This window comes from Crocuta crocuta, unplaced genomic scaffold (genome assembly GCF_008692635.1).
Source record: "Crocuta crocuta isolate KB4526 unplaced genomic scaffold, BGI_CrCroc_1.0 scaffold97, whole genome shotgun sequence".
NCBI classification, from domain to species: domain Eukaryota; kingdom Metazoa; phylum Chordata; class Mammalia; order Carnivora; family Hyaenidae; genus Crocuta; species Crocuta crocuta.
Window position 1 is genome coordinate 653,141 of NW_027531999.1, and position 25,921 is coordinate 679,061.

The 25,921-nt window shown below is 35.1% G+C and overlaps 1 long non-coding RNA gene across 1 annotated transcript in view; it reads left to right on the forward strand.

The window, feature by feature from the left end:
• Positions 1 to 25,921, forward strand: part of LOC144240829 (uncharacterized) — a 192,732-nt gene that overhangs the window by 140,120 nt on the left and 26,691 nt on the right. Inside the window, exon 3 of the long non-coding RNA XR_013337866.1 lies at positions 23,268 to 23,366. This is a non-coding gene — a long non-coding RNA (uncharacterized LOC144240829). The remainder of the gene's footprint in view (positions 1 to 23,267; positions 23,367 to 25,921) is intronic.

The following is a 25,921-nucleotide window of genomic DNA, read 5'->3' on the forward strand; positions in this document are numbered from 1 at the left end:
GTATCAAATTATCCATTAATTTGTCTTAGAAATACATCCTGGGCACAATGTATTCTGGACATTGTCCAAATTAATCAGGCATCTTGAATGTGCAGATGAAAATGTCTTTATAGTATATTCAAAGTATATTACATTAAAGACACTGAATAATCCTAGGTCCCCAGCAAGCTTATGGTGACTATTATATAGCATGTTAATTAATGCAGTATGAAAAGAATAACTTACTGATTTCCCAGCTTTCCACATTCAAGTAAATGGAACCATCATCCATCCTGTTGCTCAAAGCAAAATCATTTTGTGCCNAACCCAATCTATGGTCAAGTCCTATAGACTCTAGATTCACAACATATTTATACAACCTACTCTTTTCCAATTTTACTGGTATAATCTTAGTATAAGTCATGATCAGCTCTCACCTGAATGACTATAATAACCTCATAACTTGTTTCTCATCTTGCCTTCTCAATACCAAAGAAAGAAATTAGAGTTGGCTATTTTTTTATATTTTTAATATTTTATTTTCGAGAGAGAGAGAGAGAGAGAGAGAGAGAGACTGCGAGTGGGGGAGGGGCAGAGAGGGAGGGAGACAGAATTCAAAACAAGCTCTGAGCTGTCACCACAGAGCCCCATGTGGGGCTTGAACCCATGAGCCGTGAGATCATGACCTGAGCCAAAGTCAACTTAACTGAGCCACCCTGGAGCCCCTAGAGTTAGCTATTTAAATTTGAAGCCACATTTTGATGAGTTCTAGTTTAAAATTTAATATGGTCCCATTGCAATTAGAATACCTTCAAATTGTTATTTTTCTTGTTATTTACATAACTTGGCAGATTTTACCTCATGCCAGCCTCCTCCCTCTTATTCATTAAATTACAATAGACACTGGCCTTTTTTCTACTCCTTGAACCTGTTTAATTAACCGAATTGTTGATTATTCCCTCTGATCTTCAAATGGATGGTGTCTGCTATCCATACACGTCCCAATTAATTTGTGCTTTTTCAAATGGTTCATTCTCCATCACCTTCACTAAGGAAATCTCTATTTGTTTTGCCTTCTTTGTAATATTTATTGCTGCCTGAAGGAAACTACTCTGTCCTGATCAAAACTATGAAGAATTTCTGGCACATAGAAACCTCTCTACAAAACTTTTGAATGAATCAGTGTAGTATTTAATTCAGTATTGCATAACAAACTCATATGGCACACACAAAAAAAGAAAGTCTAACAAGTGTAGGCACTAACAGTAACTGTAAAACCAGTTCCAAATATTCTTATGAATCACAAGTCAGTTATTTTGCTCTTTATCTCTTGCTGGAATAAATCAATATGTACCAATAATATTGTCCTATTAGATAATAGTAATAGAGTTAATTAATACAATACATATAAGTAAAAGTAACCCATATAATAAATGTAATCAAAGTTGGCTTCATGAAAGACACTGTGCTTGTCTGTGGGAATATAAAATAGTTATCTCTTAATACATGGCAAAAATGTTAAATATTTTTTTCCTCATAGCATAAAAATTTTAATTCTTTTTTTTGAAGTATTTTTTCTTTTAACGATTTTTTTTTCATTTATTTCTGAGAGAGAGACAGACAGACAGTGTGATCAGGGGAAGGTCAGAGAGAGAGACACACAGAATCTGAAACAGTCTCCAGGCTCTGAGCTAGCTGTCAGCACAGAGCCCATCGCGGGGCTCGAACCCTAACCGTGAGATCGTGACCAGAGCCCAAGTCAGATGTCCAACCGACTGAGCCACCCAGGTGCCCCCCAAATTTTAATTCTTCATGATGATTTTAATGACCCATAGAGATGACTTTAGTGGTTTACTATTTGTCTTTATTTCCTTCAAATTTATTAAAACAAAAACATGACAATACTAGATTAATAACATAGGAACACTGTTTACACAGAATTTCTTCTTGGAAAAATAAAAAAGTTTATCAAATTTGAATCTATACAAATCTATTTTTAAATGTTAGAATTTTGGGGGCGCCTGGGTGGCTTAGTCGGTTAAGCGTCCGACTTTCGCTTGGGTCATGATCTTGCGGTTCGTGGGTTCGAGCCCCGCGTCGGGCTCTGTGCTGACTGCCAGCTAGAGCCTGGAGCCTATTTCAGAGTCTGATTCTCCCTCTCTCTCTGACCCTCCCCTGCTCACGCTGTCTCTCTCTCTCTCTCTCTCGTAGAAATAAATAAAATAAATGTATTTTTGCTGTTTTTATTATTTTATTTCATATATCATCATGATCTGTATTATCTTAGTTTATTAGCAAAAAATAAATATTTTAAGGAAAAAATATTAACAATGAATAAGAAAAGGCATTACTGAATAAGTCACTATTGAATGAGTCACTCATGAAATTAAAATTGAAAAGGTCTCACTTCATCTTTAAGAAAACCCAATAGTTCCACATTTACCTATACTCCCCTCCTTTTCCCTCAGAGATATAGCATATAACTGCATTCTTTGAGGCCAAATATTAGTATAATTTAACTGAAAAACAAATTATCATCATGGTAGTCTAAAATATGAATTAATTCATTTTTTATTTTTCTCAAGAAATGTTTGTGAAACATATACAGCATTTTAGAACTTAGGGTGTGTACACAGAGCAATTACCAAGAGAAAGATAACAAGGGAGAATTTGCAGGATTTTTTTTAAGCAACCAACTGTGATATTTCAAATGATTATTCTATTTACATTTTCTGGCTTTAGTCACCTCTCCACTTTTATAATGTTGTAGATTCCCTGCAGGAAGCAGCTAAGAAGTTTCTTGTCTTTTAGTAAATCCAAGATTGTAGCTCTTTATGTGATCAGCTACTTAATTGCACTACTTTACAAAACCGTCTCCACATAAAGAGTTCCATTTGAGGTATTTTTAGAATCTGTAATAAAAAATTACTGCCCTCAAAGGATTAGATATTTAAAGTGAAGGGAAAAGTATTTGTGAGTTTCTTCCCTCAATCCAAATGGATTGCCAAAATTATCACCTGAAATCATTATCTGAATCCTTAAGTCGAAGCATGTCTTTTATTTTTTTTTTGGTGCTATTTTGTGTATTTTTTACATCACTAATATTAGTATTGTTAGACACTATGCCTTGTACAAACAGCAGTGAGTGACTGTTCTTTTATTCCAGTGCTTTCTATTGAGAAGAATGGGTAGACCTAAGCTCGCAATATCCCCACAGCTGCAAAGAGTTTTCTTTAGATCACTTTGATTCTTACGTGAGAGCTTTGAATAAATTAATCAAATTGTGGCATTTCTTTTGGTTGATTGACAACTATAATTGTACTGTCTACAACACATTTATTATGAGTAAAGAGCCTTACATATACAATATAAGTACATTTCAAATTTGCAAATAGAAATTTACCAGTAACAATTTGAAAATACATTGTTTCCCTATGGCCATGATTATAAATTATTTTTGTATAAAATATAAGTATATTTTTATAATTAAATGTCTTTTAATAGGGTATTACTTCATTGTTAGTTTCTTTTATTTCAAAAGCTAAAAACTTATTAAATGTATGAATGTCTGATATGTTGTCATAGCTCTAGAAAAATGGTATGTTTTCTTTGAACTCTTTTCTCTTGATAGTAACAAACTTTACAAGATATACTACAGATTTAAAAACAGATTTTCAGTCTTTTGCTTGTGATGAGGATGTAGAAAGTCACTAGAGACAGGTGCTTCTATCCTAACAATGATAACAAGCCAGAAAACTGAAACATCAGATATTTTTTCAACACATAAGATAGTTAAAGAAGCAAAGGACCTTGAATTGACAGAATTTCAGAAAGTGAAAAGTCTTTCTTAGGATAGAAGATTTCCATGGTTGCATTTGTCCTTGGCAGAGAGGTTGACGTTAAGGGAATATGCCACATGCAGGTACAGGAAGAAACCTGCCAAACTTTGAATAGAATTTAATGTGAGCGTTATGCTAATGCACTGTGAAAGATATGAGTGCCGAGCACCACCTGCCTGAAGTTTGTCTATAATGACTCATCATCACTTCCCCATGGGGCTTTTGTAGTTCCTGGGGTAGTGTACAGAAGGTTGAGGGCACAGTAGAAGAAACAAAACATGAGGGCCTTGCCCCAGTGCATGACAGCAGACTCCCAAAGTTGGAGAGCACGTACAGAAAATCCACCGCTAACATTGTATGCTTTTCTTTTAAGATCAGAACCAATTCCACTCTCACAAATTCAACACTTTTCCTGGAAGCCCGAGATGGAGCAGTGGGAATGATAAATAAAACATAGTGAGGGCTGAAAAGGAAGTAGTAAAACTTTGTTTCTTTTTCAGATGTTTCATTGCTAATGTGTAGACACACAATTGATTTCTGTAAGTTGGTTTTATATACTGTAACTTGACTGAATCTATTGATCTCTTATAACAGTTTTTTAGTGGAGTTTCTAGGATTTTCTTTTAAGTTTTTTAAACAGATTATTGATATATAACTCACATACTATACAATTCACTCATTTTTCAAATTTTTAACGTTTATTTATATTTGAGAGAGAGACAGACAGACAGACAGAAGGCAAGTGGTGGAGAGACAGAGAGAGAGAGGGAGAAACAGAATCCAAACCAGGCCCCAGGCTCCAAGCTGTCAGCACAAAGCTCAGCTCAGGGCTAGAACTCATGAACCATGAGATCATGACCTGAACTGAAGTAGGCATCTAACAACTGAGCCACATAGGGACCACCCCCCTACCGCCGCCGTATAAATCACTCATTTATTTGTACAATTTAATGCCTTTCAGTATATTCATGGAATTGTATATCCATCCCCACAATAAATTTTAGAACATGTTCATCATTCCAGAAAGAAATGCTATACCCATTGCCTTTTCTACCCACTCTGTGGTCACCACTAGCTGCTTTGTCTTCTATGGATTTTCCTTTTGTGAGCATTTCGCACAAATGGAATCATAATGTGTGTTCTTTTGTGATTGATTTATTCCCTTTAGCATAACGTTTTCAGTGCTTATAGGATTTTCTAAGTATAGATAATATAGTCTGAAACAAAGAAAATTTGTCTCCTTTCTCATTTTTTGCATGCCTTTTATTTCTATATCTTGCCTGACTGTTTGGATTAGTGTTGAATAAAAGTGGCAAGAGTGGGCACTCTTGTCATGTTTCTGACCTTAAACTTTCAACATTTCACCATTGAACACATTATTTTTTTTTAAATGTTTTTATTTATTTCTAGGAGAGAGAGAGAGACAGCTTGAGCAGGGGAGGGTCAGAGAGAGAGGGAGTCACAGACTGAAACAGGCTCCAGGCTCTGAGCTGGCTGTCAGCACAGAGACCGATGCGGGGCTGGAACCCACGGACCCACGAACCGCGAGATCATGACCTAAGCGGAAGTCGGACGCTTAACCGGCTAAGCCACCCAGGCGCCCCTCATTGAACACATTATTAACTACAAGTTTATCATATGTGGCCCTTATTATGTTGAGAATGCTCCTTCTATACTCAATTTGTTGAGAGGTTTTATCATGAAAAGAAGTTATATTTTGTCAAATGACTTCCATGCGTCTATTGAGATGACCATTGATTTTTATCTTTCATCCTACTAATGTGGTTTGTCACACTTACTGATTTGTGTATGCTGAGCCATCCTTTCATAGTACAATAAATCTTGTTTGATCTCAGTGTTTGATCCCTTTAATGTACTGCTGAATTCAGTTTGCCTATTTTTGTTGATATTTTTTGCTTCATACCATAAGGGACATCTGACTGTAGTTTTCTTTTCATGTAGTGTGCTTAATTGGCTTTGGTATCAGAGTAATGCTGGCCTCATGAGTTTGGGGATATTTCTTCCTCTTCAAATTTTTGGAACAGTTTGAAGAGCATTGGCATTAGCTTTTATTTACGTAGTTAGTATAATTCATCAGCAAAATCATAGGGTTCTGGGCTTTTCTTTGTTGAAGAGTTTTTGATTAGTTATCCACTCTGTATTCATGATTGGTCTGTTCATATGTTCTATTTTTTATGATTATATCTTGGTAAGTTGTCTTTTTCTAAAAATGCATCCATTCTTCTAGATTATCTATTTTGTTGACATATGAACATCCAGAGTAGTTTCTTTTAAATCTATGTATTTCTATGATGTCAATTGCAATGTTTTCTCTTTCTGATTTTATTTGAGTCTTCTCATTTTTTTATTGGTTAGTTAAAGGTTTGTCAATTTTGTTTATATTTTTTTAAGAAAAGTTCTTCCAGGCACCTGGCTGGCGCAATCACTTGAGCATCTGATTCTTGATTTCAGCATACATCATGATACTAGAGTCTTGAGATAGAGCCTCGCATCAGGCTCCGTGCTTAGTGTGGAGTCTGTTTAAGATTCTCTCTCTCTCTCTCTCTCTCTCTCTCTCTCTCTCCCCCCCCCCCCCTCCCCCCTCCTCTGCTTGTGCTTTCTCTTGCTCTCTCTATCAAAAAATCAAAAGCTCTTTGTTTTGTTTGATCTTTTCTATTGTTTATTCTCTGTTTCATTTATTTCTGCTTTGATCTTTGTTATTTCCTTTTTCTGCTAACTTTGGACTGAATTTGTTCCTCTTTCTAGTTCCTTGAGGTATAAATTTATATTGTTTTTCTATATCCTTTTTTTTTCTTACAGTAGACATTTAATGCAATAAACTTCCCCCTTAACAACTGCTTTTGCTGTATCCCATAGGTTTTGATGTGTTGTTTCATTTTTATTTGTTTCATATGGTTATTTATTTTTTGTTTTGATGTCTTCTTTGATCTATTGTTTGTTCAAGAGCATGATGTTTGATTTTCATATATTTATGGAATTTCCAGCTATCCTCTTGTTACTAATATCTAGTTTCATACCATTGTGGTTAGAAAAGATACATGTTATACTTTCAGTCTTCTTGATCTGTTAAGACTTGTTTTGTGCCTATCTTGTAATTTGTTCTGGAGAATGTTATGTGCACACTTGAGAAGAGTGTGTATTTTCCTATTCTTGGATGGGTTCTTGGATGAATTCTTTGAAGCGTTCTTGGAAGTGTTCTAGATATATATCTATATGTAGAGGTAATGTTGATTTTCTTCCTGGATGATCTGTTGATGCAATGGGATGCTATTAAAGGTATTATTTGCTGCTGTCCATTTTTCTTTCATATCTGCTAGTATTTACTTAATATATTTAGGTATTTCAATATTGGGTATATATCTATTTAAAAGTGTTATATATTCTTGATGAATTGACCCTTTTATCATTAAATAATAATCTTTATTCCTAGCTATCATTTTTGCTTAAAGTTTATTTTGTCTGATACAAGTATAGATACCCCTATTGTTTTTTAGTTTCCACCCGCATGGATTTTTTTTTTTTTCATCTCATCATTTTGAGCCTATGTGTGCCCTTAAAGATGAATAAGCTGAGTGAGTCTCCTGTAGACCGTATATGGTTGAGTCTCTTTTTAACCCATCCAGCCAATCCATGCCCTTTGATTGGATAATGCAAGCCATTTACATTTAGAGTAATTATTGATAGTTAAAGACTACTAATGTTATTAACAGTGGCTTTCTGGCTATTTTGTAGTTCCTTTTTGCTTTCTTTTGTTGCCTTTCTCTGTGAATATTTTTTATGGTAATATGCTTTCATTCCTTCCTCTTTATTATTTGTGAATCTATTATATATTTTGCATTGTGGGTACCATGAGGCTTACAGAAAATATCCTTAGATATAACATTCTATTTTACACTGATAACTTTGTACACAAAACTCCACAATTTTATTTCTCCTATTTCATGTTTTTAATGCCAAAAGACATTTTTATATACCTCTTTTTATATTGTGCATTCATTAAGATACTATGGTGGCTATAGTTACTTTTAATACTCTCACACATTAACCGTTATACCATACTGAAGTTGTTGAAATAACCCCATATTACCATATGGAAGTATTCTGAATTTAACTATATATTTACCTTTTCAGTGTGTTGTATATTTTCATATGTCTTCATGTTACTAGCTAGCATCCTTTCATTTCAGTTTAAATATTTTTTTTCAGCATTTCTTATAAGGCAAATCTAGTGGTGATGAATTCTCTTAGCTTTTATTTATCTGGGAAGTTTTTATTTCTCCTTCATTTCTAAAGAAAAACTTTGCTCAATAGAATACTCTTGGTTGGGATGGGTTTTTTGTTTGTTCCTTTTTCTTTGTCTTTTTCTTTCATCACTTTGAATAGGTTATCCTCTCTTTCCTGGCTTGTATGGTTTTCACTGAGAAATCTAATGTGAGCCTAAGGTGGACTCCTTCATAGATTACAGTCTTCTTTTTTCTTGCTGCTTTTAGGATTCTCTCTTTATCTTTGCTTTTGAAGGTTTATTATAATGCTTCTTAAAGAAGATCATTTTGGATTGAAATAATGGGCCTGTAAGCATCATGATATATGAACTTGGATGTCCAAATCTGTCCCCAGTTTCTGAAATTCTCAACCACTATTTCTTTAAATAAACCTTCTTTCACCTTCTCCCTCTTCTTCTGGAACTTCAGCTATTCCATACATTGATTCTTTTGATGATCTCATATAAATCACATAGGCTTTCTTCATTTCTCTCATTCCTTTTTTTTTCCCCTTTGTATTCCTCTAACTGGGTAATTTCAACATTTCTATGTTCTTTTTTTTTTTTTTAATTTTTAAATGTTTATTTACTTTTGGGGGGTGGAGAGAGAGAGAGAGAGAGAGAGAGAGGAAGACGCAGAATCTGAAGCATGCTCCAGGCTCTGAGCTGTCAGCACAGAGCCCAACACGGAGCTGGAACTCATGAACCTCAAGATCATGACCTGACCTGAAGTCAGATGCTCAACCGAATAAGCCAATTAGGCACCCCCTCACCTATTCTTTCTTCTGTCTAGTCTATTCCATTGTTGCTGATCTCTGTTGCATTATTTTATTCATTGAATTCTTCATCTCCAGAAATTCTGTTTGTTTTTTTTTGTTTTATGATATATATCACCCTGTTACTTTTCTCACCTTGTATATTGTTTTCCTGATTATATAGAGTTGTGTTTTTTTTCTTTTTTTCTAGTTCATTGAGTTTCCTTCAAACAGTTATTTTGAATTCTTTATTGGGTAAATTGTAGATCCATGTCTTTGAGTTATGTTACTGGAAGATTTTTATGAACTTTAGTGATGGCAATATTTGTCTGATATTTTTTATGTTCCTTGGAATTTTGCATAGCTATCTTCACATTTGAAGTAACAGTTACATCCTCCAATCTTTATTATCTGTCTTCAGGAGAGAAATATCTTCAATCAGTCCTGTTGGATACCCTAAGGCTTTCACAGATGTTGTATGAATGACCTCCTCCTCCTTTTTGGTGTAGGGCAAAATTAATTCAGTGCACTAGGACAGCTGCTTGTAAGTTCTTTTGTTTCCCTGAAGGTAGCATTACATCTCAAGTTTGTGGCTTATTTATGGTTCTGCTTGTGCTTTCCAGTTATCTTACAAAGCTTGCTTTTGCCACTGTCCTTGGGAGCATGCACAGTATATTGGCTACAGAGAGAGGGGTGTATGTGGATGAGGCATGTGGGTGCCTGAGGGTGCCCACAGGCCAATTGAAGGGATCTGTGGGCTTTTTACCAGCAGCTCATGGGGAGGCTTCCTGATGGAGTCCACAGTGTAGTCATCAGGGACCATAGCCCTTTAATTCCCTCAGAGAATTTGTTCTGCTGGTCTCTTGAGCTCCTCCCTCACCTGAGTCATGGAGGCTCCAGTTTAGTGCTCTGGATGCTACAAAGGAGTAATGAGTGTTTTTGGCACAAATTTGCACAGATGGGGAACCTGAACACTCACTCACCTGCTTTTCCTTTTCCCTACAGTAGAAATGATGGGCTATAAAGGACTTGCTTAGCCTAAACTGTGCCACCTTGGAAGAAGTTTGATATAGGCAGTTAAACTGTTCCTTTTATCCACTCCATTGCATCAAAACTTACATTATTATATAATATTTGTAATATTATATAATACATAAATAATATTTTTCCAGTGGACTGTTGGAACTTTTCTTCTAGACAGTTGTCCTTCNTTTAATTTTTAATGCTTTATTTTTGAGAGAGGGGGAGAGAGAGAGAGACAGAGATTGAGAGAGAGACAGCATGAGAAGGTAGGGTCAGAGTGAGAGGGAGACACAGAATTTGAAACAGGCTCCAGGCTCTGAGCTGTCAGCACAGAGCCCGACATGGGGCTTGAACCTATGAACTGTGAGATCATGACTTGAGCCAAAGTCGGACGCTTAATGACTTAGCCACCCAGGTGCCTCAAAGGCTCTCTATTTCATGGCTAACTTCCTAAGTCAGTATTCTTCAGATGCTCCCAAACCATGGCTGAGTCCATACTGATATAAATAAGTGATTGAATAAATAAATTTGGGGAAGAAGAGACAAATTTCCCATTTATAGAACTTCCAACAATTTATATAGATACTTTTCTCTCAAGGAGTTGAAGCATAAGTCCCTATTCCTTAAATGTGGGCTGTGATTTGCTTCCAAAGAGTATGGTATGGAAAGGAGGGAAAGAAGAGAATGACATTACAGTGGGAAAAAAGTAGACAAACCCTACCTCAGTAGGTGATGCAGGTGATATCTATCAAAGATAAAGAAAGCTGGGCACTAGTTAAAGTTAAGAATGGATTTTAGTGGGTGATATTTTATTGAATTAAAATACCTTGGAAGGGCACCTGGGTGTCTCAGTCAGTTGAGGGTCTGACTCCTGATTTCAGGTTAGGTCATGATTACACAGTTTGTGAGATCAAGCCCTGCATCAAGCGCTGTGCTAATTCTCTCTCTGTCTCTCTCTTTCTCTGTCCCTTTCCTACTTGCACTCATACACACACACACAAACACACACACACACACACACACACACATACCCCTACACTCACTCGCTCTCTCAAAAAAAAAAAAAAAAAAAAAAAAAAAAAAAAAAAAAAAAAAAAAAAACAACTTGGGAAGGTTTCAAAACCATTATACAAAAAAACTACAAAATATTATTTACAGAAATTTTAAAGGCCTGTAATAGTTTATTGCTGCGATAATAAATTACAGTTCTAAAAGGTCAAAAGGGCAAATAGGTTCCACTGAGCTAAAATCAATGTGTCTGCAATCTTTCCTTCTGGAAGCTCTAAAGAAGAACTTGTCCCCCTGACTTTTCCAAATCCTAGAGGCCACAAGTATTCCCTGTTTCATGGTACCTCTCTGCATCTTTAAAACTAGCAATGGCGCATCAAATCTTTCTCACATTACATTACAGTAACACTGACTCTCCTGCCTCCTCTGGGGGTTTCTCTACCATGTTTTTCATTTCCTTGGGTATACTCATTACTAGAAATTTTAATAACTATAGTTCTACAGACAATTATTTAAAGTAATCTAGCCTTTTCTATCAAGTCCTCAAAATCCTCCATCTGTTGCCAATTTCCTAATTCCAAAACAACTTCCACATTTTGAGGTGTATGATACAGTAGCACCCCATTTCTAAATACCATTATCAAATCACTGTCTTATTGCTGCTTTTGTAGATTGCCATAAACTTTGTGTCTTCAAAACCATAAATTTATTATCTTACAATTCTAGAAGGGAGAAGTCATAAATTCAGTGTTGGCATGGCTGTGTTCCTTTTAGAGGAAAATCCATTTCCTTGGCTTTTCTAGGTTCTAAAAGGTTCCACCATTCATTGATTCATGGTCAAATCCTCTATCTTCAGAGACGACGATAATGGTATCTTCTCTCAGACTCTTAGCTTCCTGACTTTCTCGTCTAAGGACCCTTCAGATTAAGTGTGGCTCACTTTCATTATACAGGATAATCTCTTCATCTCAAGATCCTTTGCTTAATTATATCTGCAAAGTTCTTTTATTCCCATGGAAACTAACACATTTTCTTACTACAGGGATCAGGACATGATTATCTTTGGAAGATCATTATCCTACTTATCACAAGACCTACATAAATAATACATAAAAGTATTACTTTATGGATTTATGGGAAAGTTTGTAAAATATCAGTTTATTGCAAATTGATTTTATATTCACTGTGTTTCTTAAAAATATTCAAGAGAATGTTTAGCGGAAATTGGCTACTTAAGATATAAATTTTACATGAAGAGATATACTGTAAATATAGAAAAATAATTTTTGAAAGTAAAATACTATGCAAGGATGTTTAGAACCTGCTACACAAGATACCACGTTTTAACTATGAAGGTCTAGTATGTGAGTCCTTAAAGAAAAAAAAAAAACTATTTAAACATATAACAAAAAGAGAAAACTAACAATTAATAAAAAGATTGATAAATTAAACTATATTATAATTTAAAATTCTGTTCACTGAAAAAGAGCAACTAAGAAAAGATAAACCAACGAGTGGGCAAGATTTTTTTTTAATTTATTTATTTAAATTCAAGTTAGTTAACATACAGTGTAGTACTGGTTTCAGGAGTAGAACCCAGTCATTCATCACTTACATGTATAACACCGAGTCCCATCCCAACAAAAGCCTTCCTAGTAAGGAAGGCCCAACCCCCACTTAGCCCATTCTCCCACCCACTGCCCCTCCAGCAACCTTTTGTTTGTTCTGTATTTAAGAGTCTCTTAAAGTTTACCTCTATCTCCCTTTTTATCTTATTTTCTTTCCCTTCCCCTATGTGCATCTGTTGTGTTTCTTAGATTCCACATATGAGTGAAATTATATGATATTTGCTTTTTCTCTGATTGACTTATTTCACTTAGCATAATACACTCTAGTTCCATTTGCGTTGTTGCAAATGGCAAGATTTCATTCTTCTTGATCGCAGAGTAGTAGCTCATTGTGTGTGTCTTTAGGGGTGTGTGTGTGTGTGTGTGTGTGTGTGTGGTGTGTGTGTAGCACATCTTCTTTGTCCATTCATTTTGTCCCTTTTCATAATTTGCCTATTGTTGTAGCACTGCTATAAACACTGGGGTTCATGTGGCCCTTCAAATCAGGCTTTTTGTATCCTTTGGGTAAATACCTAGTTGTGCAGTTGCTGGGCCATAGGGTAATTTTATTTTTAAATTTTTTGAGGAACCTCCTACTGTTTCCCAGAGTGGCTGCACTAGTTTGCATTCCCACCTGCAGTGCAAAAGGATTCCTTTTTCTCCACATCCTCAGCGAAATCTCTTGTTTCCTTAGTTATTAATTTTAACCATTCTGACATATATGAGGTGGTATTTCATTCTAGTTTTGATTTGTATTTTTTCTGATGATGAATGATGTTGAGGTGTTGAGCATCTTTTCATGTATCTGTTAGCCATTTGGATGTCTTCTTTTTTTTTAATATTTTTTATTTATTTCTAGGAGAGAGAGAGAGAGAGAGAGAGACAGCGTGAGCAGGGGAGGGTCCGAGAGAGAGGGAGATACAGACTCTGAAATTGGCTTCAGGCTCTGAGCTGGCAGTCAGCACAGAGCCCAATGCGGGGCTCGAACCCATGAACCACGAGATCATGACCTAAGCGAAAGTCAGATGCTTAACCGACTAAGCCACCCAGGCACCCCTGGATGTCTTCTTTACACAAGTGTCTATTCATGTCTTCTGCCCCTTTCTTCACTGGTTTATTTGCTTCTTGGGTGTTGAGTTTGATAATTACTTTAAAGATTTTGGATACTAACCCTTTATGCAAAATATCATTTGCCAATATCTTCTCTCATTCTCTCAGTTGCCTTTTAGTTTTGTTAGTTGTTTCCTTTGCTGTGTAGAAGCTTTGTATCTTGATAAGGTCCCAGTAGTTCATTTTTGTTTTAATTTCCCTTAACTCCAGAGACATGTCTAAGTGAATAGTTGCTATTGGCAAGGTCAAAGATATTGCTACTTGTTTTCTACTGTAGGATTTTGATGGTTTCCTGTCTCACATTTAGGTCTTTTATCCATTTTGAAATTATTTTTATGTGCAATATAAGAAAGTGGTCCAGTCCCGTTCTTCTGAATGTCACTGTCCAATATTTTTATAAGATATGAATATGAGTTGATATGGCTATTTTGGATAACTCTGGATATTTCTACTAAAATTGAATATATGTATCTTCTATGACCTACCAACTGCACTTCAAAGTATGTAACAAATAAAAATGTATCCATGTGAGGGTAGCATATTATGAATTTAATATCACTTAAGTTGTACTCTTAAAAATGGTTAAGATATGGGGCGCCTGGGTGGCTTAGTCGATTGAGTGTCCGACTTTAGCTTGGGTCATGATCTCGCAGTTCGTGGGTTCGAGCCCTGTGTCGGGCTCTGTGCTGACTGCCAGCTCAGAGCCTGGAGCCTGTTTCAGTCTGTGACTCCCTCTCTCTCTGACCCTCCCCTGCTCACGCTGTCTCTCTTTCTCTCCTAGAAATAAATAAAAATTAAAAATAAATTTAAAAAATGTTTAAGATACTAAATTTGGGGCACCTGGGTGGCTCAGTTGGTTAAGCATCCGACTTTGGNCATTTTGAAATTATTTTTATGTGCAATATAAGAAAGTGGTCCAGTCCCGTTCTTCTGAATGTCACTGTCCAATATTTTTATAAGATATGAATATGAGTTGATATGGCTATTTTGGATAACTCTGGATATTTCTACTAAAATTGAATATATGTATCTTCTATGACCTACCAACTGCACTTCAAAGTATGTAACAAATAAAAATGTATCCATGTGAGGGTAGCATATTATGAATTTAATATCACTTAAGTTGTACTCTTAAAAATGGTTAAGATATGGGGCGCCTGGGTGGCTTAGTCGATTGAGTGTCCGACTTTAGCTTGGGTCATGATCTCGCAGTTCGTGGGTTCGAGCCCTGTGTTGGGCTCTGTGCTGACTGCCAGCTCAGAGCCTGGAGCCTGTTTCAGTCTGTGACTCCCTCTCTCTCTGACCCTCCCCTGCTCACGCTGTCTCTCTTTCTCTCCTAGAAATAAATAAAAATTAAAAATAAATTTAAAAAATGTTTAAGATACTAAATTTGGGGCACCTGGGTGGCTCAGTTGGTTAAGCATCCGACTTTGGCTTAGGTTATGATCTCACAGTTCATGGGTTCGAGCCCTACTTTGGGCTCTGTGCTGACAGCTAGCTCAGAGCCTGGAGCCTGTTTCAGATTCTGTATATTTATCTCTCTCTGACCCTCCTCTGCTCATGCTGTCTCTCTCTCTCACACAGAAATAAATAAAACATTTTTTAAAAATTTTTAAAAAGAAAAAAAAGATACTAAATATTATGTTATGTGAGTTTACCACAATAAAAAAAATGGGAAAAAAGATACATAAGGTAAATATTCACAAAATGCATTTTTTGTTTTTTGTTTTTTGTTTTTTGGGGGGAACTTGATTGAACAAACCAAGTATAAAAGGCCATTTTGGAGGCAATTTGGGAAATTTGGACTTTGAAAATTAGATGATATTAAAGAATTATGGTGAACAATGGATAAAACCCACAAAGTAGAATACAAAAATATATTACAGAAAAGTATAATATATTTATTTCACCTCACATAAAGTTTTTTAAGGCCAAACTAATTTGTTTTGTTAGACTTCAGGAAAAGAAGAAGAAAAAAAATACAAGATACTTAGTTAAATTTGAATTTTAGATAAATAATGGAAATTTATTTAGTATAAGTATGTGCCAAATATTGCATTTTGTATTTTATCTGGCAACTCTACTTTGGGGAAGATGAAGATAATGTAGATTGGAAAGGGATTTGAGAAGGATTTAGGTGATGCTAAAAATGGTTTTCCTTTATTCAAGTTGATGTTGCATGTGTATGTACATTCTGATGATTTATTAAGCTGTGGCTTCTGAGTTAAGCGTTTGTGTCCTGTGCATTTTGCTGATGTATGTTTTACTTTGTAAAAATTTAAATATGTATGCTTGAATGTAATGGGTGCATTGGAAATATTAGAAGAATGGAAAGGCTTGATAGGTAACTTATAGAGAGGATTCAAAGAAGAAGTAGGCTTCCAGGAAATGAAAGGTCTATTTTAGTGCCTAGAATCTATGGTGTGTGTTTTCTTACAAATGTTTGTAATAGAGAAATTCTAATAACTTTTTCATTGTTATTTTTCTTTAACTAGATACATAGAGGTACTTCTTTCTTAAGAACAAACCCAATTCAATATTTACTTCTTTTTTTTTTTTTTGTTTTTCTTTCATAGTTTATTGTCAAGTTGGATTCTATATAACACCCAGTGCTCATCCCAACAAATGCCCTCCCCCATGCCCATCTCACCCCTACCCTCTCCCCCCGCCATCAGCCCTCAGTTTGTTCTCAGTATTCAAGAGTCTCTCATGGTTTGCCTCCCTCCCTCTCCCCAACTGTTTTTCCCCTTCTCCTCCCCCATGGTCCTCCGTTAAGTTTCTCCTAATCCTCCTATAAGTGGAAGCATATGATATCTATCTTTCTTTGTCTGACTTATTTCGCTCAGCATAACACTCTCAGGTTCCAGCCACGTTGCTACAAATGGCTGGATTTCATTCTTTCTCATTGCCATGTAGTATTCCATTGTATGGATAAACCACATCTTCTTGATCCATTTGTCAGTTGATGAGCACTTGGGCTCTTTCCGTGATTTGGCTATTGTTGAAAGTGCTGCTGTGAACATTGGGGTACTTTGTTAAATGACTTTTAAATTTACCAAAATATCTTACAATAAATATGTGTTGTTTTTCCATCAATTCTACTTATTAGCAAATGTTAGGAAGTTTGACAAGTGAGTTCTCTATTCTGTTAAAGAAACTAATCAGAACTTGCCTTTACTTGCTAATTACAGTTGACTGACTAGTTCATATAACACCCATGGAAGTAGGAAAATAAACGTTTTACTTCCCATTTTACAAATGAGGAAACACAAATTTGTTAGATCATTTTCCTGAGGCCATTCAAAAAATCAGTTGCAGAAACAATATTTAAACTAAGAGTTTGAATTCTTCCACTAAACTTTTATTGACTTGTGTTTAAGTCTGTGTAGTTTCAACATATAAAAGCTAAAAGCCAAATAAGTACTCTTTTGTATAAAAAGTATTCTGTATTCATATGAACACTTAGGATATTCAAAATTTATTCAGCCAAAAACCTCTCATCTTTATACATTTCAGCGAATGCTTATTTTCTTATCTAATTTCTGAATCAACAGAAATATGATGGTAGGATGTTATCATTACAGTATTCACTGCAAGTTATATTTAAAGCACTGGATTTAGAATTTAGTACAACAGACTAGGTTTTGCTTCCTCCTTTACCAATTTCTAAGGCTTTTGAATTAGACAGTTATTTGATCATGCAGTTTTAATTTTATCATTAAAAAACTGAAATTTAAGAACAACTGGTTTATTTATTTTTTTAATGTGAAGATGAAACAAGATTTTTTTTTGTTTTTATGGAAAGTGCTATAAAATGGAAACTTTGTATCTTTCAGTACTTTCACAAGATTTTTAAAAAAGAAAATATTTTATTTTTGAATTCTCAGTAGGAAAATAAATTTCTATTGTCATTCTTTTTTGTGTGTTTAACTGACTTATCTTAAAGTTTTAAAAAATATGTTTTCAACTGTACTTATGGAAAGCTTTTAAATGGTCAAGTATAGAACTGAGTATATATGATAAAGCTAATCTAGGCACATGATTTTTTTTTCAGAATATTTTAAAACTGTGATGCAGCAGCTGAGATAATGGTAACAGCTAAAGTTTACTGAGAACTTAGTATTTTAAGTTATACCCATCCGTAATTTTACTGGATCCTTTTCACATCACTATGGATATGTACTGTTTTATTCTCCATTGTACAAATGGGGACATTAAGGTTAGGGAATTTAATACCTACTTTTAACCTTTGGTTCACTACTAAAGTAGCTGAGTAATATGAACAAGTTATTTATGTCTCAGGTTCTCAAGTGCATGCTTGGGGTAATGATTCTCATTGCATTAAGTGTTTGTTTTTAATTACTTAACACTTACAAAGTACTGACATCTTTTCTTCTTGAAAGAGTAAGCTATCATTATTATACTCTACTTTGTGTAAATTAATGAGATGTATTTTACCATGACCTAGAGAAGATGCTTATTTTAGTTCATATTGTTGGATTGCTTATCCAGTATCAATTTCCCACTCTTCCTTAATAACAAAACCCCAAATTTGCAAAATGCAGAATATTCTGAGCCCAAAATACTATTTTTCTCAGACTGCCTTAGCTAGGGCAATCATGTGACACATTTCTGGCCAGTGTAATGTAAGCTGAGGATATCTAGAAAGACCCCCCACCCCACCTGCGTTCAGTCTTTATTTGCCTTCCCTTTCCATCTTTTCTCTGTCTGTAACACCAATGTATGATTTTGAACAGGAAGGGCCATCTGGAAACCATGAAGCATCAAACATGAGACTATAGAAGTAGCACATTAATGTTAGTAGAATAAAGATATAAAAAGATTATGAATTCTCTATTAATTCACTAGGGCACACGGTATGACTACTGGACTGCCTTGTGTCTCTTGACATCTTTTGGGTGATTCAAATAAATTTCCATGATCTACTATTTCCAGCTGAACATATTAGTAACTGATTTACTGGTAAACTGACTAATGACTTAAGAATCATGGAGCTCTATGGTTAAATTTTCTGTTTCCCTTAATTAGATCCCCACAGGTAAATCCTCAATCATATTAAAGTTAAAAATAATGACTAGTGATGGGATTTGAGAGCAGCTCTAGCAATTAATAATAAGTAGACTGTGGGTTTACCATTAGTAATTAAACTATTCAAGGGACGTTATGCCAATCTAGAGAAGTTCCTGTTTTGAAATTAGCACTGTAAACTGCTGCAAATGGAAGCATATGATCCCTTATGGTTATTTAATAAGTATATATTTTTTAAATTCCATGAGCATCATGTGACGTATAAATTTCATGATAACACACTCGCTTAGCCTCTTGGCCATTTTTATGACAATATTATCCTTAGAGCCAAAATCATCCATTTCAAAACTTATAAAAATTATTCTAAGAAAATGATAGCCTTTTTGAATAAGTTTTGTTTGGGAAAAAGTGATTGTTTTATTTTTAAAAATTAATTAAAACTGTAGTATTCCAAGGATGCTGTGTCCAATCAGAATATTAAATACTCTGAATTACTTCCTACAGGTTTGTAAGTAGAAAGCAGTTAATCCTGCTCCCTTGAAAAGCAGACTCCTTATATATTTTAAAGTGAAATTACTGCCTTCATATTTCCATCATGGAAGAATGTATGTATGTGAATGTCAAAGCTTTCTTTAACTTATCCTCCATACACTTCCCTGGGCTCCTTACCAAACTGTTGACCAAAAAGGTTTTTTTTATTTGTTTCCTTTAAAATTATGAAGCCAATATAGTAGTCATTATATACCTAACCAGATTTTAAACATGGTAATATTTATATTTGTTTTAGACTTTATTTTGTTAAAAAAGATAATGCAGATAGTTATAACTTTCATGAGTACCTCTATGTGAGCATATTCTATATATCTATATTTGTTAATATCATCCTAAATTCAAATGTGAAATTTCTAAAGCAAACTATTATCATTTACCTACAACAGTAATTGTATTGGTTTCCTTTTTCCCCCATTCTTACCCCTCAGTAACGCAATCAGAACCAAATATCATCCAACATGTAAGAGGGTCTACTGTAAGCAAGGATACCTAAAAAGAAAAAAAGAAAGAAACAGGAAAAAAAAGAATCTTGAAAGAATCTTGATGTTTCTTCATGTTTACATAGAAGAAAAAGGCAGCTGTTACCCTCCTCAGCTTTTGAGGAAATACCCTTAAAAATTTAATGAGAAAAATTCTGAGTCCTCATTATTTAGTAAGTAAATAAATCTCTCCAGGGGAAAAATAAGACCAGTGTCTCCAACTTTAAAACCAAAAGGATGTCTTTATGGTCCTGTGACTTCTCCTCCCTTGAAATGTAACACAAACCTCTCCCTGGAGTTCTGTCTATTCAATCATAAATTGACCTCTAAGCCTTGTCTTTTATTTTAGTTCAGTTTCCAGGTTTCAGTAAGATTTTCTCAGAAAGCCCTAATGGTGCAGAAACATATAAAATATTTTCTCTACAGCTTTGTACTTCCTTCTTTGTCTCCTCCTGAGAAATGCCTTTAATTCTAAAAGTTATTGTGTACCCTGCCAGTGTATATATTTAGACTTAATACCAATAAAAAATAATACTTTAGATCTCTCTTAGTCTATTCATTCTACTGTAATAAGATGTCATAAACTGGGTGGCTTATAAACAACAAACATTTCTTTGTTCTGGAGGCTGGGAAGTCCAAGATCAAAGTGTCGGTAGATTCAGTGTCTAGTGAGGAAAGCATTCGAGCTCACAGATGGCACCTTCTCACATATTCTCACATGGTGGAAGGGATGAGCTAGCTCTCTGAGGCCTATTTTATAAGGTCACAAATCCCATTTGTGAGGACTTTACCTTCATGACACAATCAACTCTTAAAAGCCTTACCTCCTAAAACCGTCACCTTGGAGGTTAAGATGTCAACATATGAATTTGGAAAGGACCCAAAATTTTAGACTATAAGAAGAATCTTCCATTCCATCAATTTTGTGTATCTGTTTAACTCTTTCATATATACTAGCACTTAAACAGAATTGCTGAAAAATGAGAAGGGTAAAACAATTTGTTTTTTTTTCCCCAAAAGTGAAAAGTCTAGGCTTGATTGGTAGCTTTATCTTTAATCTTAACAAGAATTGCAGCTGTCTATTTTGGGGAAGGGAAAGTGAAAAGTTAATTGATTGGTAGGTGTAAAAATTTGTTTTGATACTTCATAAAATCATAATATCTTTAGGTTTGTATACATTCTAGAAATTCTTTTTTCCAAAACCTCAATGCATTGGGAAGTTATGATTTGCTCGTCAGCCTCACCTTGTCTGTTCTTCTCCATTACTAGAAAGATAAGCAAATGATAAGCACATCAGTGAATTTTTAGTTGTGTTTACATAGATAGCCTCTCTTGAATGGATATTTCTCACCCCCCTCTATGATTCCCTGGTATAATGTGAAAATGAATGCTTTTTCCCAGAAGTTATGTGCAAAGTAATTGTATAATTTCACAGTGATTGTATAGTGGCCAACTCCTCAAATGGCTCCCAGTCATCTCTTTGTATTCATACCCTTGTGTAACATCTTATATAGTTTGGGCCTTTTGACTTGCTTCTATTGAATAGAATGCAATGAAGGACATGGAAAGTCACTAATAATAGCTCAGAAAAGAATGTAATTTCAGTCTTGCTTGCACTCTCATCACGCTTGCTTTAATGGGGAAAGCCAGCTGCCTTATTGTGAGCTATGTTGGAAAAACCCTCATGCAAGTCACTGAAGGTGGCTTCAGATCAATAGCTTATGAAGAATGGAGTCCTTCCAGCCGCTATGTCAATGAAGTTGAAATTAGATCTTTTCCTACTTAAATCTTAAGATGACTGAGCCTGAGACTGACACCATAATTGCAGGCTTGAACAAACCTAAAGCAGAGAACCCTGTTAAGCTGTACTTGGATATCTAACCTATAAAAACTGTGAGGTAATATATGTTGTGGGTTAAAATCACTAATTTTGTAACTTGTTACAAAGAATAGAAAACAAATGTCATTTGATATATCTTAATGGTATACAAATATACCATTTTATTCGATAATCCCATAACAAACACCAAAAGTATGCAAATGGCTTTGGAAATAGTGTATCAAGACTAAGGATTTTGAAGAGCATGTTAGCAAATGCATAAATTGTTCTGGACAGACTTAATAGAAATATAGGCTTTGAAGACTTGCTAGTAAGGTCTTTACATGAAGTAGGGAACATGTTATTGAAAAATGTATCCTTATCAGGTAGTGGCAGAAGAAATAGCAACATGGTCATCTGCAGTTATGTGGAATTCAGAGCATTTGCCTAATGAATGTCATTATGTAACAAAGGAGAATTCAAAGCAGAGTTGAAGGTGTAGATTCCTGATTTCTTCTTGATGCTTATAATAAAATATAGGTGGAGAGAGATAAACTCAGAAGAAAATCTTTAACCAACAAGAACCAGGGTTTGAAAACCTCAGCCTCTCCAGAAAGGAAAACATATTAAAATTAAGAAATGGCTTTTGAGACCCACCACAAAGATGTGGTCTTGAAATAGCCCCAAAGTGAACACACAACTTTTTATGAAGACCTTGGAATGATAAAAGAATCACAGTATTATTCAACCATACAAAAGACTCTTTTACAAAGTAAAGGGTTTGCAGAAAGATACTTTCATGTGAAGAATAGCCCTTCTAAGAAGCTTAAGAGCTTTATGCGTCTTAAAGGAATCTAAGCAGGATCCCAAGATGGAAAAAAATTTTCAAAAAAAAATTCATTGTCTTGAAAATATTTGTGGGTGTGGATTTTATCTAATGGAGTAAACCCCAAAGATATTCACAGACACCCATAAAGTTTTTGAGAAAGTCGTCTGTAAAAACAGGCAGCTTGGACTGTAAAGAAGAAGGAGAATATAAAATAATAGATGTTCTAGGGCTCCCAAAGCTCTACCAGCAGGGAGATAACTGAGCAACTAAGCTGTAAACACATGGGAAGAAAGGAAAAGAAAGGATGATTCAGAGGGCAATTGGAAGAGTCCAGTTAGTGGAGCTAAGAAGCATAGAAAATTACTCACAGGTCTTGGAGATCTAATAAAATTATCCAAATTGGTTCAGGTGAATTTCAGAATTGTTATGACCACTGGGTTCCTTGTGTCTCCTATCCCTCCATCCCTGTTCCCACCGCCATTTTGAACAGGAGTATCCATAGCATTTATCTCATGCCTGCTTTACCAATGTATATCAAGTCTGTTTAGGGTGATGGGAGCAGAAAATTTGTTTCTTTTTTTTTTTTTTTTTTTTTTATTTTCACANAGAGGACTTCTGCTCCAGAAGGGTTATCCACACCTGGATCTGATTTAGATAATGAGACTGTAAACTTTGACATGGCATAATGGGATGAAAATTTTGTAGAGCTTGAGAGGAAGTGAATGTCTTTTGCATGGAAGGGCCATGAATTATTGGGAGTCAGAGGAAAACTGTGGTAGGCAGTTTTGAAATGCTTCCCAACACAAACCCTTCCTCCTGGTAATCCTGCCACAATATGGCAAAAGTGATGAATTGTCACTTCTAAGATTCAGAAACAAAGGATTGTGTCTTCTGTCTTGCTCCATCTCATTCTCTCTCTCTCTCTCTCTCTCTCAGTGACTCTCTGTATTGTTCTGATGAAGCCAGTTGCCATATCATGAACTGTTGAGGCAGGCCCTGGCCAACAACAATCAAGGAATAAAACCCTACAAACAGGTGAGTGATCTTGAAAGCATATCTTTCCCCAGTAGGGCATTGAGATGTCTGCAGTCCCAGTGAACCACTGAAGTGAAGATTTAGGTAATTTTTACACAGCAAATGATAACAATGCCATTCTGATAGTGGATGAGTGTGCTGCCATAACAAATACTACAATTGTGAGAGTGGCTTTTGAAGTAGATAATTTACCTAAACTCAACTGGATTAAGGCAAATTAAAGAAAGATGACCATTAAATGCAATGGTGGTTTTGTCAGATTTATACCTAAGAACATCATATTTTTCAATTTCTGACTTTTTTTGTTATTAGCTTATAGAAATATGATTTGTTTCTATTTATTAAACTTGTATAACTCTGCTTAAATAACATTTTCTAGTAGCTTTTTGGTAGATAATTTGGATTTTCCACATAGGTAATCATATTATATTCAAATGCAGAAAAGTGTTTTTTTTTTTATTTGTTTTGTTTTGTGTTATTTTCTGCCTATTGAACTAGCTCAAATATTATGTATTATATTGAATAGAAGTGATAGGAGAAGACTTCTTAATCTGGTTCCTGATTTTAGGGGAAACATTCAGTTTTTTACTATCACTTTGATGTTAAATGTAGGGTTCTTGTTCTGCAAGAGGATAATGATCTGTTCATCTCTATCCAAGTATCTCTCTATACCAACCCAATTAATTTAGAAAAAATGGAAAGAACAAGAAATAAAGTTCTTTTATGTGGTAACCTGGCTCTAGGGTTTCCTTACTTCATATATGCCTCAATTTTTCCCCCATCCTCTGTAGCTAGGAGAGTAAAGAAAGAGAAGACAAATCACACATAGGAAGAAAATGCAATTGTTGTCGCAGATAGTTGAGCTTAGACTCAGTCATAGGGCACTAAGTTGCTTGGGGAAAAAAAAAAAAAATCCTTCATTATCTGTATGTGAGTGCTGAAGAGGAACACTCAATTGGATTTCCACTGACATCACAGAACTGTAAAGAGCCAAATAGTAAATGTTTGGCTTTTGCAGGCCAAGAGGCAAAATGTAGGTACTTAGGTAATAAAAGAGAAAATTCATTCTCCATCTTGTTTGCCTGGGGTAGGTTCACAGGGGTGGTGTCTGCATTTTGCACTTATGTCCCATCACCTTGGGACAGTCTCTGGAGTAAGTAACAGAGCAAGCAGAAGGGCATTGCTGGCCTGGCAGTAGGATCAGGAAGGATGGGCACTTGTCTTAGTTTCTGTCCCAGTGACTCCCCGATCACCATGACATGTCCTTCCTACCTGCCAGAAACTGTGGCTCTCTTAATTTGGGCATCTTGACTAGAGATGAGGTGTCTCCCTTGGACCAAGATCCCACTGGAGTTTCAGGCCCTTGCCCTCTAAGCAGAATCTCCAATGTATAGATGTCCCTGGGCAGTGGTGGGATACAGCTGCCAGGAAGCAGGCACTAGCAGGAGAAAGATGGGTAAATATACACACCAGAACCAAAAATAATGTGGTTATTATGTGATAGAAATTGAATTTGAACATGGATCTGACAACTGGTCTATTTCGAACCCAATACTTATCCAGTAAATCAGTGGTTCTCAACATTTTAAGTTTTTTTAATGCAATTTAATATAGTTTTTGGCAATTCATCATTATTTTACTCTTCACTACTCTGCTGTTTTTGTAGAATTTACTCCATGACTGAGTTTTTACAATATTGTCAGTGAAGTCTCCAACATACCTGAGTAAACATGGATCTTTTTTTCATGTATTGCTATTTCATCATTCCTTCTATCTCTTACCTTCAGTAAGCTCTACGACTACATTCACATTACATGATCTATAGTTCGATATTACTTTTGAGGAATATCATGGTAATTTTATACATGTTCACAATAGGACATATCAACTGAAAACTTTGAGTGAATGTTTAAAGATCAAATCTCAAGCTTTTGCTAACATATGTGATAATCATTTGGGAATTAACAACTACATAAAGAAGAAACAATAAGACATAATATTTATGACAAAAGTTTAGAGATAGCAGACATTTCTTCCCATGTAATTTGAACCTAGGGTTAGATGTGATCTTAATCACATATGCAAGAGTAAGAAGTATATTTTAATAGGTTCCACAGTTTTATTTTTTGATCTACACAATATCAGATCTGTGTATTTGATTTTTGGCACTGATGCTCACCATGATGTGTGAACAAGGAGAGCATTAGCTTATCCGAAATTGTAGGGCTTCTGCATTTTATTCACTTTAAAGTACTGTAGAGATGAAACCATAAAATGTGTTAGGCAGTTTTGTTAGGAGTATTGTATTATTATAATTAATTATTGTATCACTATAATAATAAATATAAAACTATGATTTCTCTCCATACTCAAAAATAGAAAAATTTTCAGTATTGATCAACATTTTAAAGACTATGAGGTACAGTGTACAGTTATCTTGGGAAAATCATGAAGAACTAGGTCTGCATTTTATTAACGACAGAAATTCTTCTAAATATTGTTTCCTGAATTTAATTCATGAGGTAAATAAAACCATATTTTTTTTTAGATAAAGC